Here is a 16936-nt window from a genome sequence, read left to right as displayed (position 1 = left end):
ACCAACCTAGATCCTCCCTGAGCTTAGTGTATATGATAGCAAAAAGTCTGACAAAAATAAACCAAGAACCACTCAGTGTAGATGCTTCCCTAGCATGAGACATTTCAATTACACTCTGGCTCGATTTATTGATCATTTTGGTGTTAGGGAGATATTCTGCACCATGTTTATTTCCAAGGAGTAAGTTTACTTTACAACCATATATTTAGCAGGTTTGTAGAATACCTACTATGTGCCAAGAACTGAGCTAAGTCCTGAGGACACAGGCATCACCCAGATGGCCGAGAGAGCACCAACAGACCAGCAGAGACAACCACACCAGACATACATAGTGACCTGCACCTTGGGAGAGAGGGAGGGGCAGGCGCTCAGGACGCCTGCAGCAGGTGGGGCTAATCTCACCTTGGGAGAGAAGACTCCAGGTGAGGTGCCATTAGCTGAGGCAGAACCTATTCAATCTAAAATATTGCAATTACATAGAGGATTGTTTTCTACTTTTGTCCTGAAGCATGCTTATCTTTTGAAATAGTATAGAATGCAAACTGCTCAAAGCTGCTTCCCTCCACCCAGCTAGCAAGCTCTCCAAGGGCAAAAATCAGCTCACAGACAAAAGCAACTAGAAAAATTAGGCAGTGGCCTTAGGGGGGCAGTGAGTTTTTGTCAGTGGGGAAGGAACAACTGAAATAAGGAGGGTGAGAATGGTTGCACAGCTCGAAGAATGTAATCAATGTCATTGAACTGGACATGTAGAAACTGTTGAATTGGTATATGTTTTGCTGTGTATATTCTCAACAATGACAGCAAAACAAAGTCTTTTAAAAATCTTTTCATAATGTGAAAAAAAAATCAGCTCATACATCAAAACCCAAATACAGAACCTTATGGAGTAAGAGCCAGGCACTATTGGTCCTTGTCCTGGCTCGTCAGAAAGAAACGGGGGATAAATATGGATACCTGCTCAGTCTCCCTCCCAGCTTCACTGCAAGGAAAATAAGGTCATAAACTGGAAAGCGATTTGAAAACTGTAAGGTGTTTAACACACCTGAGGCAATGGTGTTGCATTTGAAAAACAAGCATAATGCCCACTTCTTTTATGCAATATTAATACAAAGAAACTCAGTTTGGAACTCTATATGGGTAATTAAAAAAAAAAAACCATTGCTCTCTAGTCGATTCTGACTCATAGCTACCGTATACAACACAGCAGAACTGCCCCATCAGGTTTCCAAGGAGCTGCTGGTAGATTTGAACTACCAACCTTTTGATTAGCAGCCATAGCTCTTAGCCACTGTGCCACCAGGGCTCCATATGGGCAATAGTAGTAGACAAAGCATGAAATGAGTTTCCCTGCTATTTCTTTTTTCACTTAATTCTAATAGCTGTAGTTTATTATGGGCTTTCTCTAAACAAGACACTGTACTTGACATTCGAGCAACAGTGTCTCTAAACCTCACAACAGTCCCAAGTGCTCCCGACTTACAGCTCTGGAGCACAGATGCAAAAACCAAGACTCCAAAAGGTCAAGTAGGTGGCTCAGGGCCACTCAAATGTTACGTAGGGAGCCGGGTGTCAACCCAGGTCTCCAGCACCAAAGTTTGTGCTCTTGCTGCCACTGGCCATGCGTACCGTGACACCCCAGGGCTTGTCTTTGGAAAGGAACATCGAATCTCTGTAAAATGACAGAGTCTTTCACGATCAGCATGAAAAGTCAAATTGTTGCATGTGTTTTTTGACACCAAATATGGCACTGAAGTATAAAATATATTTATAGTGAAAAGTAATAGGATATTGTAACAGTAGCAATGGAAAATCAAAAACCAAACTCATTGCTGTAGAATCGATTCAGACTCATAGCAATACTATAACCCACAGGGTTTCCAAGGACCAGCTGGTGGGTTTGAACTCCTGACCTTTTGGTTACCAGCCAAACGCTTAACCACTGCTCCACCAGGGCTCCGCAGCAAGGGGGAAATGTTCAAAATTCATTGCGCGACCTTGCATACATTCTTAAGCAAAATGTCCTAGTAAAGGATATGACCTAGCAATTTAGCTGAAGAGGAAACTGGAATACTAAAATAAAACACATTCAACCTCACTGATAATCAGGACAACGCAGTTAAAATGATGAGATGCCATTTCACACGCATCAATTTTGCTGAAATTTGTGCCTGCCAATAGCAGAGAAGAGGCACAGCGGGGACACTCCCACACTGCCGGCAGAGGTGTAACATGGGAAGCCTCCTTGGAGAGCAACTTCGGCAAAGTTCAGTAAAGCACAGGATATACATTCCCCATCAGCCAGAGAGCCCACGCCTAAGGGCACCCCCTACATGTCCACAGCTGCATTATATTTGGGAAAAATTGAAAATAACCTAAATGACCAGCATGAGAAGATTGGACGAATTATGGATAATCATACAATGGAATATTATATAGGACAAAGTTAAGTTTAAATTAAAATTTTATTTAAGATTAAAGTTAAAATTACATCTATTTATCTTTGGGAAGAAGGAAGAGCATCCATGCTCCAACATCAAGATCCGGCATTCCAAGAAGCCCTTCGAAATGTTTCTCCATCTCAGCCTTCAAGGCACCTTCAGATACATTCTTTCTTCTGATGCCCAACTCAGAGCTATCAGGGCAGAAGCAACACTGCTATTGTGTCCATTCTACGGATGAGTAAACTGAATCCAGAGTAAGGAATGGGAACTCCCAGGTATTCAAGGAGCCAGCAGCAAAACCAGGACAAGCCCTAAGGCTCTGGTCTCATGACACCCTGCTGGCCTTCCTGGGACATCCCTGTTTAAAAGTGCCCACCCCGACCTAAGCCTCAGCCTTAACAACATGTAGAAGATAAAGACAAAGGACTTCCTCACAAAACAGAAAACATGAACAAAACTAAATGGGCCTAAATATATCCACATGAATAAATATGGGCAGTGGGGTGGCTGAACACAAAAACAAGCTATAAAATAATACATACAGAATGATGCAATTTATACAAAACTTGGAAAAAAACAAAACTATGTATCAGAAGAAAGGAGGGAAAGGAATGGAATGGCAGAAAAATAATTTTACTGGCAAACTTTTGTTTAAGGTTGGTGGTAGTACACTAATATTTATTGTATTATTCTATATATAGTATATACCTGAACTAGTTAATAAAAGAACAAGGTAGTGCATCCATGGATATATTTATATCATTATTCTTATCTTCTCCATCTCCAAAGTAAATGCATGTCCAGGTTACCTATACTTCAAAATTACCTTATTTTCCAACCTGATCCTGGCACCATGACACCTGCAAAGAAGGTGGCAAGAAGAAGAAGGGCCATTCTTCTATCAATGAAGTGGTGACCAGAGAGGATACCGTCAACATCATAAGCACATCCATGCAGAGGGCTTCAAGAAGCATGCCCCTCCGTCTGGGGTCTTAAATGCTAGCAAGTGGCCATGTAAGATGCATCAATTGGTCTCAACCCACCTGGACCAAAAGAGAATGAAGAACACCAAGGACACAAGGTAATTACAAGCCCGAGAGACAGAAAGGGACATAGGCCAGAGACTACATCAGCCTGAGACCAGAAGAACTAGATAGTGCCCGGCTACATCCAATGACTGCCCTGACAGGGAACACAACAGAGAACCCCTGAGGGAGCAGGAGAGCAGTGGGATGCAGACCCCAAATTCTCATAAAAAGACCAGACTTAATGGACTTTATACCATGGACTGCCAAAAGAATGAACAAATCTGTCTTAGAAGTACAACCAGAATGCTCCTTAGAAGCAAAGATGGCAAGCCTGCGTTTTAAATATTTTGGACATGTTGTCAGGAGGGATCAGTCCCTGGAGAAGGACATCATGCTTGGCAAAGTACAGGTCAGCAGAAAAGAGGAAGACCCTCAACGAGATGGATTGACAGTGGCTTCAACAAGGAGCTTAAGCATAACAACGATTGTAAGGATGGCGCCAGATAGGGCAGTGTTTCATTCTGTTGTGCATAGGGTTGCTATGAGTTGTAACCAACTCAGTGGCACCTAACAACAAACAACAACAACCTGACCGAGACTAGAAGGACCCCAGTGGTCATGGCCCCCAGACCTTCTGTTGGCCCAGGACAGGAACCATTCCCAAAGCCAATTGTTCAGACAGGGATTGGACTGGACAATGGGATGGAGACAGATACTGGTGAGGAGTGAACTTCTTGGATCAGGTGGGCACTTGAAACTATGTTGGCATCTCCTGTCTGGAGGGAAGATGAGAGGGTAGAGGGGGTGAGAACCTAGCAAAATAGACATGAAAACAGAGAGTGGAGGGAGGGAGCCGGCTATCTCATTAGGGGGAAAGCAATCGGGAGTATGTAGCAGGGTATATATAAGTTTTTGTGTGAGAGACTGAGTTGATTTGTAAACTTTAACCTAAAGCACAATAAAAATTAAAAAAAAGAAGAAGAAGCGTGCTCCTCAAGCACTCAGGAGATCAGAAATTTACCACAAAGGAAATGGGAATGCCAGATGTGCACACTGACACCAGGTTTAATAGAGCTGTCTGGACCAAAGGAATAAGGAATGTCCCACGGTGTATTCATGTACCATTGACCGGAAAACATAACAAGGATGAAGATTCACCAAACAAGCTCTATACATGGGTTACCTATGTACCTGTCACCACTTTCAAAAACCTACAGTCAATGTGGATGAAAACTAACAGCTCATTACCAAATAAGCTTATAAAACTGCATTAAAAAATCTTAAAATGTTATATAAAGTTATTTTAGTTCCAAATTCATGAATCCACGTGAATTGGCCCTCTTTAATATTTCCTAGACCCCAATGATACTTTAAATTCAACTAGAGACTAAGCTCCTGGAGGGTATGAGCTGCAGCTCATTCATCTCCACCATAGCTACTCAGTAAGTATTTGATTCGATCTGACATTATTCACACATCCATGAGACTCTGCTTTCTAACCCCTTAAAATGCACAGCAATTAATTTAACCATGACAGATAAGTAGTGTATATTGGGCATAACTTAGTACACAATGTCACATCGCATTTATTCTACAGCTGCCAGTGCTTGTCAACATTTAGACTGCCTATCACTTACCAGGAGGTGTAAAAACTAGACAACAAGTAACTTCAAATATGCAAAAGGAGGTTCCAACTGCTTATGTCATGTGAGTTCCAATCGTTACATTAGCCCATCTTCTAGTTCAAGTGCATTATCCCATAGGACGTGACATTTATTCTTTGGCCCCGAGGTTTGTTGTTTTCCTTCCTAAGAGCCCTATAAAAAACCTCTGAATCCAGCTAGCAACATGAGCCAATTATATTATGAATCTCTCTTATTCATACTCACACACACAACGGAATGATGCATATGGAGTCAGAAGTCTTTGAAACCCTGCAGTTTTCAGTACATCATGAAGCATAAAGAGTGAATGTATCAGGGGTTGTCTTAAATTTCCCTCAACTGTGGTTTTATCTCTCTGTTCTCTATCCTGCCAATATGCTTTTTCCCATCATTCTGTTTTCTTTCTTTCGCAATATTTACTGAACACTATTTCTTTTATGTGGTGGGGACTCTGCCACATACTGAGAATAAAACAAGACACAGAGGTTCTGCCCTTTTTTAGTCCAAAGTCTTACAGGAGAGAGACATTAAACAAAGAGACCAAAGAAAAATTATCACAGTTGAGATCATTGCTCTAAAAGAAAAAGGTAGAGGTGCTGAGGAACATTTGAGCTCAGGTGTCAAGGATATGGGCTAGAGGAGCGAGTGAAGAACATTATAGCAAAAACAAAACAAAACAGTCTTCTATTTAAATTCATACTAACTTGCCGTACAAACTTGCCTGATGCAAATCCAAACCTAAAAATGGATCAGGTACATTTAATAGCAATTGACTAGCCCAACTAAATATCGAACCTTCGGGGGGGAACCTCAACCCTTGTCACATATCCGATAAATAGAGACCTTTGTTGTTTATGTTGTTGCTGTTGTTGTTAGGTGCTGTTGAGTTGATTCCGACACATAGTGACCCGACATAAAACAGAACAAAGCACTGCCTGGTCCTGCGCCACCCTCACAATCATTGCTATGGTTGACCCCACTGTTGCAGCCACTTGTCAATCTATCTCATGAGATCATCATCTTTTTTGCTGACCCTCTACTTTACCAAGCATGATGTCCATCTCCAGGGCCTGGTCTGTCCTGATAACACGTCCGAAGTATGTGAGATGAAGTCTTGCCATCCTTGCTTCTTAAGGGGCATTCTGGCTGTACTTCTTCCAAGACAGATCCATTCCTTCTTTTGGCAGTCCATGGTATATTCAATATTCTTTGCCAATGCCACAATTCAAAGATGTCAATTCTTCTTTGGTCTTTTTTATTCATTGTCCAGCTTTCACATGCATATGAGGCAATTGAAAACACCATAGCTTGGGTCAGGCGCACCTTAGTCCTCAAGATGATGTCTTTGCTTTTCAACACTTTAAAGAGGTCTTTTACAGTGGATTTGCCTAGTGCAGTACGTTGTTTGATTTCTTGACTGCTGCTTCCGTGGGTGTTGATTGTGGATCCAAGTAAAATGAAATCCTTTACAACTTCGGTCTTTTCTCGGTCTATCATGACGTGGTTTATTGGTCCAGTTGTGAGGACTTTCCTTTATGCTGAGGTATAATGCATACTGAAGGCTGTGCTCTTTGATTTTCATCAGTAAGTGCTTCAAGTCCCCTTTATTTTCAGCAAGCAAGGTTGTGTTATCTGCATATCCCAGGTTGTTAATGAGTCTTCCTCCAAACCTGATGCCCCATTTTTCTTCGTATAGTTTAGCTCCTTGGATTATTTGCTCAGCATACAGATTGAATAAGTATGGTGAAAGAATACAACACTGACGCACACTTTTCCTGACTTTACACCATGCCGTATCACCTTTTTTGTTAGAATAACTGCCTCTTGGTCTAAGTACAGGTTCCACATGAGCATAAATAAGTGTTCTGGAATTCCCATTCTTTACAATGTTATTCATAATTTGTTATGATCCACATGGTTGAATGCTTTTGCATAGTCAATGAAACACAGGTAAACAACTTTGTTATTCTCTGCTTTTAGCCAAGATCCATCTGACATCAGCAATGATATCCCTCAGTCCATATCCTCTTTTGAATCTGGCTTGAATTTCTGGCAGTTCTGTCGATGTAGTACTACAAATGCTTTTGAATGATCTTCAGCAAAATTTTACTTGTGTGTGATATTGTTTGATAATTTCATCATTCAGTTGAATCACCTTTCTTTGTAATGGGCACAAATATAGATCTCTTCCAGTTGGTTGACCAGGTAGCCATCTTCTAAATTTCTTGGCATAGACAAATGAGTACCTCCAGCACTGCATCCATTTGTTGAAATATCTCAATTGGTAATCCATCAATTCCTGGAGCCTTGTTTTTTGCCAATGCTTTCAGTTCAGCTCACACTTCTTCATTCAGCACCATCAGTTCTTAATCATATGCTACCTCCTAAAATAGTTGAACATTGACCAATTCTTTTTGGTACAGTGACTCTGTATTCCTTCCATCTTCTTTTGATGCTTCCTGCATTGTTCAGTATTTTACCCATAGAATTGCTCAATATTGCAACTCAAGGCTTTAATTTTTCTTCAGTTCTTTAAGCTTGAGAAATGCCAAGTGTGTTCTTCCCCTTTGGTTTTCTAACTTTGGATCTTTGCACATTTCATTATAATATTTTACTTTGTCTTCTCAAGATGCCCTTTGAAATCTTCTCTTCGGCACTTTTGTTTCACCATTTCTCCCATTCGCTTTAGTGACTTGACGTTCCAGAACAAGTTTCAGGGCCTCTCCTGACATCCTTTTTGGTCTTTGTCTTTTCAATGACCTTTTGCTTTCTTCATGTATGATGTCCTGGATGTCATCCCGCAACTCATCTGGTTTTTGGTCTTTAGTGTTCAATGAGTCAAATCTATTCTTGAGATGGTCTTTATGTTCAGGTAGGATATACTTAAGGTCATACTCTGGCTCTCATAGACTTGTTTTAATTTTCTTCAGCTTTAACTTGAACTCGCATATGAGCAATTGATGGCCTGTTCCACAGTTGGCCCGTAGCCTTGTTCTGACTGATGATATTGAGCTTCTCCATCATCTTTCCAGAAATACAGTCGATTTGATTCTTGTGACTTCCATACAGCACAGACCACATTTATAGTTGCCATTTATGTTGTTGAAAAAAGATTATTTCCAATGAACAAGTCATTGGTCTTGAAAAATTCTATCACGCAACCTCCCACATCACTTATATCAGCAAGGCCACATTCTTCAACTACTGATCATTCTTCTTCGTTTCCAACTTTCACATTCCAATCAATAGTAATTATCAGTGTATCTTGATTGTATGTTTGATCAATTTCAGACTGCAGAAGTTGGTAAAGATCTTCAATTTCTTCATCTTTGGCCTTAGTCGTTGGGGTGTTTAAATTTGAATAGTAGTCTATTAACAGGTCCTCCTTGTAGGTGTTATGGATATTATCCTAACACTGACAGCATTGTATTATCTTAAAATGTTCTTTTTTAATGATTAATGTGATGCCATTCCTCTTCAATTCGCCATTCTCAGCATAGCATACCTATGATTTTCTGATTCCAAGTGGCCAATACTAATCCATTTCAGCTCACTAATGCCTAGGAATCGATCTTTATGCATTCCATTTCATTTTTGATGACATCCAATTTTCCTAGATTCCACGTTCTGATTAATCCATGTTCTGATTCTTAATGGATGTTTACAGCTGTTTCTTCTCATTTTGAGTCGTGCCACATCAGCAAATGAACGTCTCAAAAGTTTTATTCTATCTACATCATTAAGATCTCAGTCTGGAAGCTCCGCTGAAACCTGGCCACCATGGGTGACCCTGCTCGTATTTGAAATACCAGTGCCATAGTTTCCAGCACCACAGCAACATGCAAGCCACACAGCAACATGCAAGCCACCACAGTACGACAAACTGACAGACAAGTAGCAGAGCATTCTTTAGGAGTGCTAATTTATTAATGAAAATATTGTAATTTTCTGTGTTTATATCAACACATAATACTGGCCACATACTATAGGTCTTCCCAGTAGGGCTCCTTTATAATTTATAACCATATCTCTGCTTCTCCAACAGCTTTCTCCAATGGTTTGTAATAAAAAGGAAAGAATAAACAGAAGGGTTGGATGAACTCACCATCTAAAAACAAATGTACCATAAATCTCCCCAAACTCATTCATTCTAAATAAGTTGCCAGAGTAGATGCTGAAAAATAAATTGTCCTTTTGCAGCCAGCATAGAAAGAACCAGGGTCATAACTCGGGCATTAATTATAAATAATGGTCATTGTTCTTTGCATTTATCAGAATAAAGTCTGTATAAGAAATCCCCTATTTCTACAATGTGACTATTTTCATCTTCATCTGCTTCTTGGCTCCACGTATGTTTTAACACCAAAGATCCGTGTCCAGGCCCTTCACTGCAAACAGTAACGAAATCTGTCCAGTAAACAACATTCAAAGGCAGCTGCTATGTTAGAGTCGTCCTGCCAAAAAGCCTCTCCTCCTATGTGTAAAAAACTGTTTGAAAATAGGTCTTCCCCCTCTCTGCACTAGACAGAGACACAAAGCTTTGATCTCAGTGTGAATGCAGATATTTTTAATCTTCTTCTTCTACTCTTTCCAAACTTCCTCAACCTCTTCCCATTCTTCTCACATTTTCCATCCCTTCAATTCTTTAAATTCTCTACAAATATTCCAGGGACTTCTACCTGAAATTGTTTTTAAACTACCTACTTTTGTTGTGTTTTCATTCACACAGGTTAGTGCACACTCACTGTTTCCTTGCTGTGTCAGCTGAGGGGGCCTGGAAGGAATGACATCCCAGTAGCACCCAGAACTTGATTTCTAATATGAATCTACAAGAAATTGCACTAGGACTCTTTTGGAGAAATGGATGATTCTGGGCCTGGGCAGAAGTATACAAAACGAGCCCCAAGTCTCTTGTAGTGCCAGGAAGCAAGGAAGTGCTCAAAAAGCCCACATGGATGGGTGTATGTCAAAGGAGCACAGGAGCCAACTGAAAATGCTCCCAGTGGCCAAAGCTGGAACAATTTGAGCAATGAAACAAATACTTAGTATGTCTTCTTGAGTGGTTATAACATTTTTCCTCAACAAGTTTTCTACTGATTTTACCTATTTCATGCAAAATCACAGGAAAATAAATCCCCCACACAACCACTATGAATAATGATCAGATATAAATTGTGGTGTCTCTGCCCTGGTCAGCTTACTGTACGAAACGGTCAAAAGGAAACCATACTCCTAAGTATGATATAAAATAAGCTGATAGACAGCAACTAAGAATATGTATAGATCAATAGATAAGAGGGGCTGGTCTGCTTTAAATAACGCGACTCAGTTTTTAAAAGATTTTCACTTACAGAAAAACATGAGCCGTTACAGGACAGCAAATTGCCCCATCTTCCCATTCCACTTCCACAGAATTTTTTTTCTTTTTTTTTACCTTGGAAGAAACTTGATTTGTTTGGGAGCTAAACAAGGCCTGAAATAAACCATGTAACTTAGTTCTTATTAAAACATCTCTTAAATAAGAAGATATTGCATCAAATACGTTAAGAGTATTATAAGTATTTCACAGAAATTCTCTGTCAAGCCAAGCAACTGACACTAAAAATAGCAAAGCAGTTGTGCTAACGTTAGGATTTTAGGCAGTTTTTTTTTTCTTAAACTATCTTTTAGTTAAGTAAGTACTCTTTTAATTAAGTTCTCCTTTCTCCACTTTTTTTTTTTAAACTAAAAGCTCATTTTGCCTGGTGCAGAAAAAAAAAAATTCATTAACCACTGAAATTTTTCTGGAATTTCAAATAAACGTATATTGATTTCATTAAAAATTTATTGATTCTATGAGGATAATTTCCTGGTTTTTTTATAACTACAGTAATAAAACCATGAAGACACTAATATTTCACTGAGCACTTACTATGCCCCAGACGCTTGCTGAGTGCCTGCCTTAGAGCCACTAGCACACCTAAAGCTCACAGCAGGCCAAGGAGGAAGACAGATGACTCACTGACCATTTTACAGGTACAGACAACACCTCCACAGGTAGGAGGTCACCTAGCTAAGAGCACAAGAGCCAGGACTCTAAGCCACAAAACTCTGCTGGACTTGAAATAGGCTCTCCGTGAAAATGGAAAAATAAGAACTAGCAAGTGAGAGGTATTCTACACCTGCTGGCTCCCCAGGACAGGGATCTTGGGAAAGATCGGAGCTTTCATGAGCTGTCATTACCCAGAGCCCAGAATCCAGGCTGTTACCATGTCTTCCCCTTCCCCCCACCACCCCCACCCCCCACCGCGGAACTCATTCTTTAAGCAAGCTCACATACAGGATCCCAATACATAGACATAAAAACAGAGCTGATCTGGTTAAAAAAAAAAAAAAAAAACAGAGGCAGAGAGGGTCCAGGAACCGTGCTCACACAACCTCCCTTGCCCAGAGGTGGCCCTGGGTGGCCCCCTTCTACATAAGAGCTTTGGAGAACAGTGCTGGAAACTCACCACGTTCCTGCAGACTAGGCTAGTACCCTGGGGCCCACCAGACAGCCCAAGGCAAACCACACACCTGTTCAACCTGGGATACACAGCCATCCCCTTCATCAGAACAGTTGAGGTCTGGCAGTCACAGGGCAAGTAGTTCTCAAAGTGAGGTTCCCGGGCCATCACCGGGAACTTGTCAGAAATCTAGACTCTCAGTCCCTACCCACATCCACCCAATCAGAATCTCCACAGGTGGGGCCTGGCATCACTTGGTGCTTTAATGAGAATTTCAGGTGATTCTAATCAAGCTCAAGTCTGAGCACCACCATCCCAGAGACTGAGGGTAAGCTGTGCCCTGTGATCTATAGCTGAGACGGAGAAAACCCAGTGCTTTCTGAAGACACCTCGAGGATGACCACTGACCCCCAAAGGCTGACCATCCCAACCTTTAAAAGTCCACCTGCATAGAGAGTTATCCAAGAAACTGTGTGAGTGTCTGCCTTCTGCTGGGCACCAGAGCAGCACTCCAGAAGCAAGGCTGAGTAAGAAACAACCCCTGCACGCAAAGAGCACAGTTCTCTGGGGAGCTCAACAGCAGCAGCAGCAGAGGCAGGCTGAGAAGGAGCCAGGGCAGCACCTCAATCTCCCAGTGTTAGAGAAGTTTTCACCTGAACTGCCTGGAAGCGATGAGTACGAACTTTCCAGGAACAAGAGGCTGCTTTGTATCTAAATGTCCCCTCAGCTCCGTAAACACCTTGCATGATCCCAGTGAGTCAGCGCTCCAGAAGAGAACCACCCTCCAGAACATTTTTTTTTAATAATTTTTATTGTGCTTTAAGTGAAAGTTTACAAATCAAGTCAGTCTCTCACACAAAAGCTTATGTACGCCTTGCTACATACTCCCAATTACTCTCCCCTTAATGAGAGCCCGCTCTCTCCCTCCACTCTCTCTTTTCATGTCCATTTCACCAGCTTCTAACCCCCTCCACCCTCTCATCTCCCTTCCAGGCAGGAGATGCCAACATAGTCTCAAGTGTCCACCTGATCCAAGAAGCTCACTCCTCACAAGCATCCCTCTCCAACCCATTGTCCAGTCCAATCCATGTCTGAAGAGTTGGCTTCGGGAATGGTTCTAACCCCCTCCACCCTCTCATCTCCCTTCCAGGCAGGAGATGCCAACATGTCCACCTGATCCAAGAAGCTCACTCCTCACAAGCATCCCTCTCCAACCCATTGTCCAGTCCAATCCATGTCTGAAGAGTTGGCTTCGGGAATGGTTCCTGTCCTGGGCCAACAGAAGGTCTGGGGGCCATGACCACCAGGGTCCTTCCAGTCTCAGTCAGACCATTAAGTCTGGTCTTTTTATGAGAATTTGGGGTCTGCATCCCACTGCTCTCCTGCTCCCTCAGGGGTTCTCTGTTGTGTGTCCAGAACTTTTTAAAAACAGTTTTACTGAGATATAAAGGAGCCCTGGTGGCCTAATGGTTAAAGCGCTCGGCTGCTAACCAAAATGTCAGCAGTTCAAACCCACCAGTGGCACTGAGGGAGAAACTCCTTCTTTGCTTACTCAGCATCATATAGGCACATACAGGTACAGGGTGAGAGGTCATACTGCCATACAAACGTCCCTTAAGTAAAGGAGAGACAAGGTTGGAAATACCCAGAGCCAGAAGCTCATCTCTGGAAAATTCTTTCAAACACCCAACTTAAAATGTTAAGCAAAAGTTTTGGTTCTCATTGGTATCTATTTAAAACAAGTTTTCACCTGTCAGAGACATGCTCAGTAACAGCATATACAATTACACCATATGTTTTTTCTCTTATGCAGTAAATCACATGAAATTTGTCAAAAATCCTGGGTTTGTAGCAAGTATATCTGAGGATGAGGCTGCGTGATTTACAGGTCCCTCACGCACGCCTTAGCTTATCTGATGTATCTTGTCCTCACAAAGTCTGACAGTTCCAGATAAAACAGCATGCAAAATTGCCACCAATACAGAAAGGTAGCCTGAAGAAAAATGCTCCAGTGAAAAACTCTTACACATACTCCATCAATAATTCACTGTTTGCAGTGTCAGAATAAGGAGCCCTGGTGGCACAGTGGTTGAGTACCCGGCTGCTAACCAACAGGTCAGTGATTTGAACCCACCAGGTGCTCTTCCGGAAAAAAGGCCTGGTGCTCTGCTCCCGTAAAGATCACAGCCTTGGAAACCCTATGGGGGAGTTCTACCTTGTCACACAGTGTTGACACGAGTCAGAACTGACTCGATGGCACACAACGACAATAACAACAATATGAGAACATTTGGCTGTACAATTGTGCGGCTCAATTGTACACAGTGGCAATTTTTAAAATGCGTTTGAATCGTTCTTGTGTATGCCTTATCTTCAGACAAATTTTCTACTTTTTTCTGCAATTATTGATTGTTCCAAAATTCAAATACAATGGAAAAGAACTATTCCAGTGGAAGCTAAAACAGGAAATTGAAAGAACACTGGCAGAACATCAAAATGTCAAAAACTCTCCTATATGACAATAGAAACCAAACTCCAGGAGTCAAAGTGGCACACAGAACCATTTCAAAAAGAATCATGATAACCAAGAAAATACTGATAATAACAATGACAACAGAAAAGATAAATAAGATCATCAGAGTCAGAATAATACTCCCACATAGGAAACAGAAAAACACAATTTCTACTGCCAGCCCAGCCTCATTTTAATGCATTTGTTGACTTCAATAAGTACTGTAACTTTTATCCTGGCCTGTTACAATGAATAATTCTTTCATTCAACACTGAGTGAAAGCTTTTTGTCCCCAGAATCATAATTCCTATTAACAGAAAATCAGGCAGAACATATAAAGGATTTTAAAAGGGCTCCTCAACCAGATGTTATAGAATGAATTTAAAATGTGAACAAACATAATGTTAGAAGATCCTGGTTACTCTATTCCACAACTAAAGAATGTATGTGTGTATATATGTACATATACACACATATATACGTGTACTATACATTGTTTTATTGTTGTTGCCACTAAACATTTTCAAGAAGACACACGTTACTGACACCAGATGAGCTTTCAGGCTGGAGTATACCTACGGAGAGCTCTAAAACATCAGAAGCCATCACAGGATCCAAGGCGGCTAAGTTTACTTGGATTACATGTAAATTGAACGGAAGTGCCATAGCTTTGTAGAACAGACAAGAAAGAACACTCAGTATTACTTTCAAGTGCTAGAAAGGGTAATTGAGGCTATTAAATTGTTATGTGAAAAAGGTTTGCCCGTCAGGAATCACATAAAAATGTGATACTCTTGAACAGAACTTTCGGGGAATCATCTGACTGACTAGCTGCTAGATTTAATCCATTTTACATTGAGTGCTTAGAAGACTGTCGAAATGAAGGAATAAATGTGATTTATTTATCCCAAACAGCTAATGAAGAATAAAATCAAAATACAAGAAAACATGTAGAAGACGAGGTGGGAACTCAGATAAACAAACCAGACATCAACTCCCATCCTACCGCTGCAGATTCTACAAGAGCGAATTGCTTTGCGCCTGCCGTTATCATGCATTACTCTTGATGGAAGACCAGTTTGCTATACAGGAACCAATTTTTAACTCTGCCAAAATTTGTCTAAAATTAAGGCATACACAAAAAAAAAATTTTTTTTTTTTTTGGCCTTTTCAACAGAGTGAAGTTAAGTTCTGGACAACTGTAAGCTGTGTCAAGGATTTGCAATCAGTTGTATAACACCATTATAAAAGGTGAGAAGTTTCAAGTACTCTTTATAAAAAGGTTGTTGTGTGCCCTTGAGTCAATTCTGACTCTTAGCGACTTCATGTGACAGAGTGGAACTGCCCTGGAGGATTTCCTAGGCTGTAATCTTTATGGGAGCAAATCCCCAGGTCTTTTCTCCCTCGGATCTTCTGGGTAGGTTGGAGCCTCGGCCAACCTTCCGTTCAGCAGCCAGGCACTTAACCATTGCGCCACCAGGGCTCCTCTAAAAAAAAAAAAAAATACTAAGCCCTTAAAATACATTCTGAACCCAGCTCATTCCTTCACCACAACAGGAAAAGCTGCCTTCCCAGTACCTGAATTTGCTGATGATTTCAGGATTTTGCAACACTTACGCTTTCTTCTTGGGCTTAGCTCTTCTAGTGGATGTAGTATTTTGAATGCCCATGACCAATTGGATTTTTCTTTTTCAGAATCTGAAGACAGTGTTGTGGTTTTCCCATTATAATGCACGAGATCTTGTAGTGCAACACTGGTTTTTTTAGTAGACTTAGTTTTTGTAGAGCAGTTTCAAGTTTATGGAGAAATTGCTCGGACAGGACAGAGGTACACCCCTTCTGTCCCGTAAACACTGTTTCTCCTGTTATTAACATCTTCCCTTCCTGTGGCACATCTGTTACAAACGACGAACAATATTGTCACATTATTGACTAAAGTCCACACGAGTGTTGCTCCGTCCTCTGGGATTTGACGAATGCATAACGTCACATTGTCTACAGAACCATACGGTATAGTTTCACTGCCCTAAAAATGCTCTGTGTACAAATACAGCCTCTAAAATATATTTCCTAAGACTCGGAAGAAAAACATGAACACAAATGAGATGCAAAACTTTATTTGCCAAGTTAATAAACCGGGCACAAAAGGCCACATATTGTATAATTCCATTTATCTGAAGTGCCCAGAACAGACAAATCCGGCGGCACAAAGTAAATTAGTGGTTCCAAGTGGCTGTGAGGAGGGGCAGATGGGGGGTCATTGCTAACGGGTGCTGGATTCCTCTTTGGGGTGATAAAATATTGTGGAATTACATAGCAGTGATGGCTGCACAACTGTGAGACTACACTAAAAGCCACTCATCGCATGCTTTAAAGGGGTAAACGTGATGGTACGTGAAACTTAATTTTTTAAAGCTAAAGCCATAAAAACCCGAAGTTCACCTAGTGCTGTTCACGTGTTTCTTCGTGTGGATTACCCTGCAGCAGTATTAGTTGATCTCCAGTGCCTGCGTTCTAAATTTTTTGTGCATTCCAAGTTTTGCTTCTATTTTTTCTCACGTCTGACTATATTAGCTACTAGCACTCAATTCTAAAAACAAATACAGTGAACACGTTTGTCTTGACCCTGTATTAAAGGAAGTGTTTCTAAGCATAATGCTTAGAAGATGACGTAGAAGTATTTACAAAAGTGTCATGATAAATGCGACTCACTTTTAAATGCTTCAAAAAAATAAAATGAAACAAAACAAAGCGTACACAGATTGTCATGAATTGAATTGTGTCCCCCCCCCCCCCCAAAATGCGT

The 16936-nt window shown here is 41.0% G+C and overlaps 1 protein-coding gene and 1 pseudogene across 4 annotated transcripts in view; one reads left to right on the top strand and one right to left on the bottom strand.

Moving 5' to 3' along the window:
• The window catches only part of FANK1 (fibronectin type III and ankyrin repeat domains 1), a 102279-nt gene that overhangs the window by 37534 nt on the left and 47809 nt on the right, over positions 1–16936 (bottom strand). The window lies entirely within an intron of this gene.
• Positions 278–4743, top strand: LOC126059949 (60S ribosomal protein L31-like; annotated as a pseudogene).

Source organism: Elephas maximus, chromosome 16, assembly GCF_024166365.1.
Source record: "Elephas maximus indicus isolate mEleMax1 chromosome 16, mEleMax1 primary haplotype, whole genome shotgun sequence".
Classification (NCBI taxonomy): domain Eukaryota; kingdom Metazoa; phylum Chordata; class Mammalia; order Proboscidea; family Elephantidae; genus Elephas; species Elephas maximus.
Note: the sequence above shows the minus strand (reverse complement) of the source record. Positions and strands in the feature narration are given on the sequence as shown.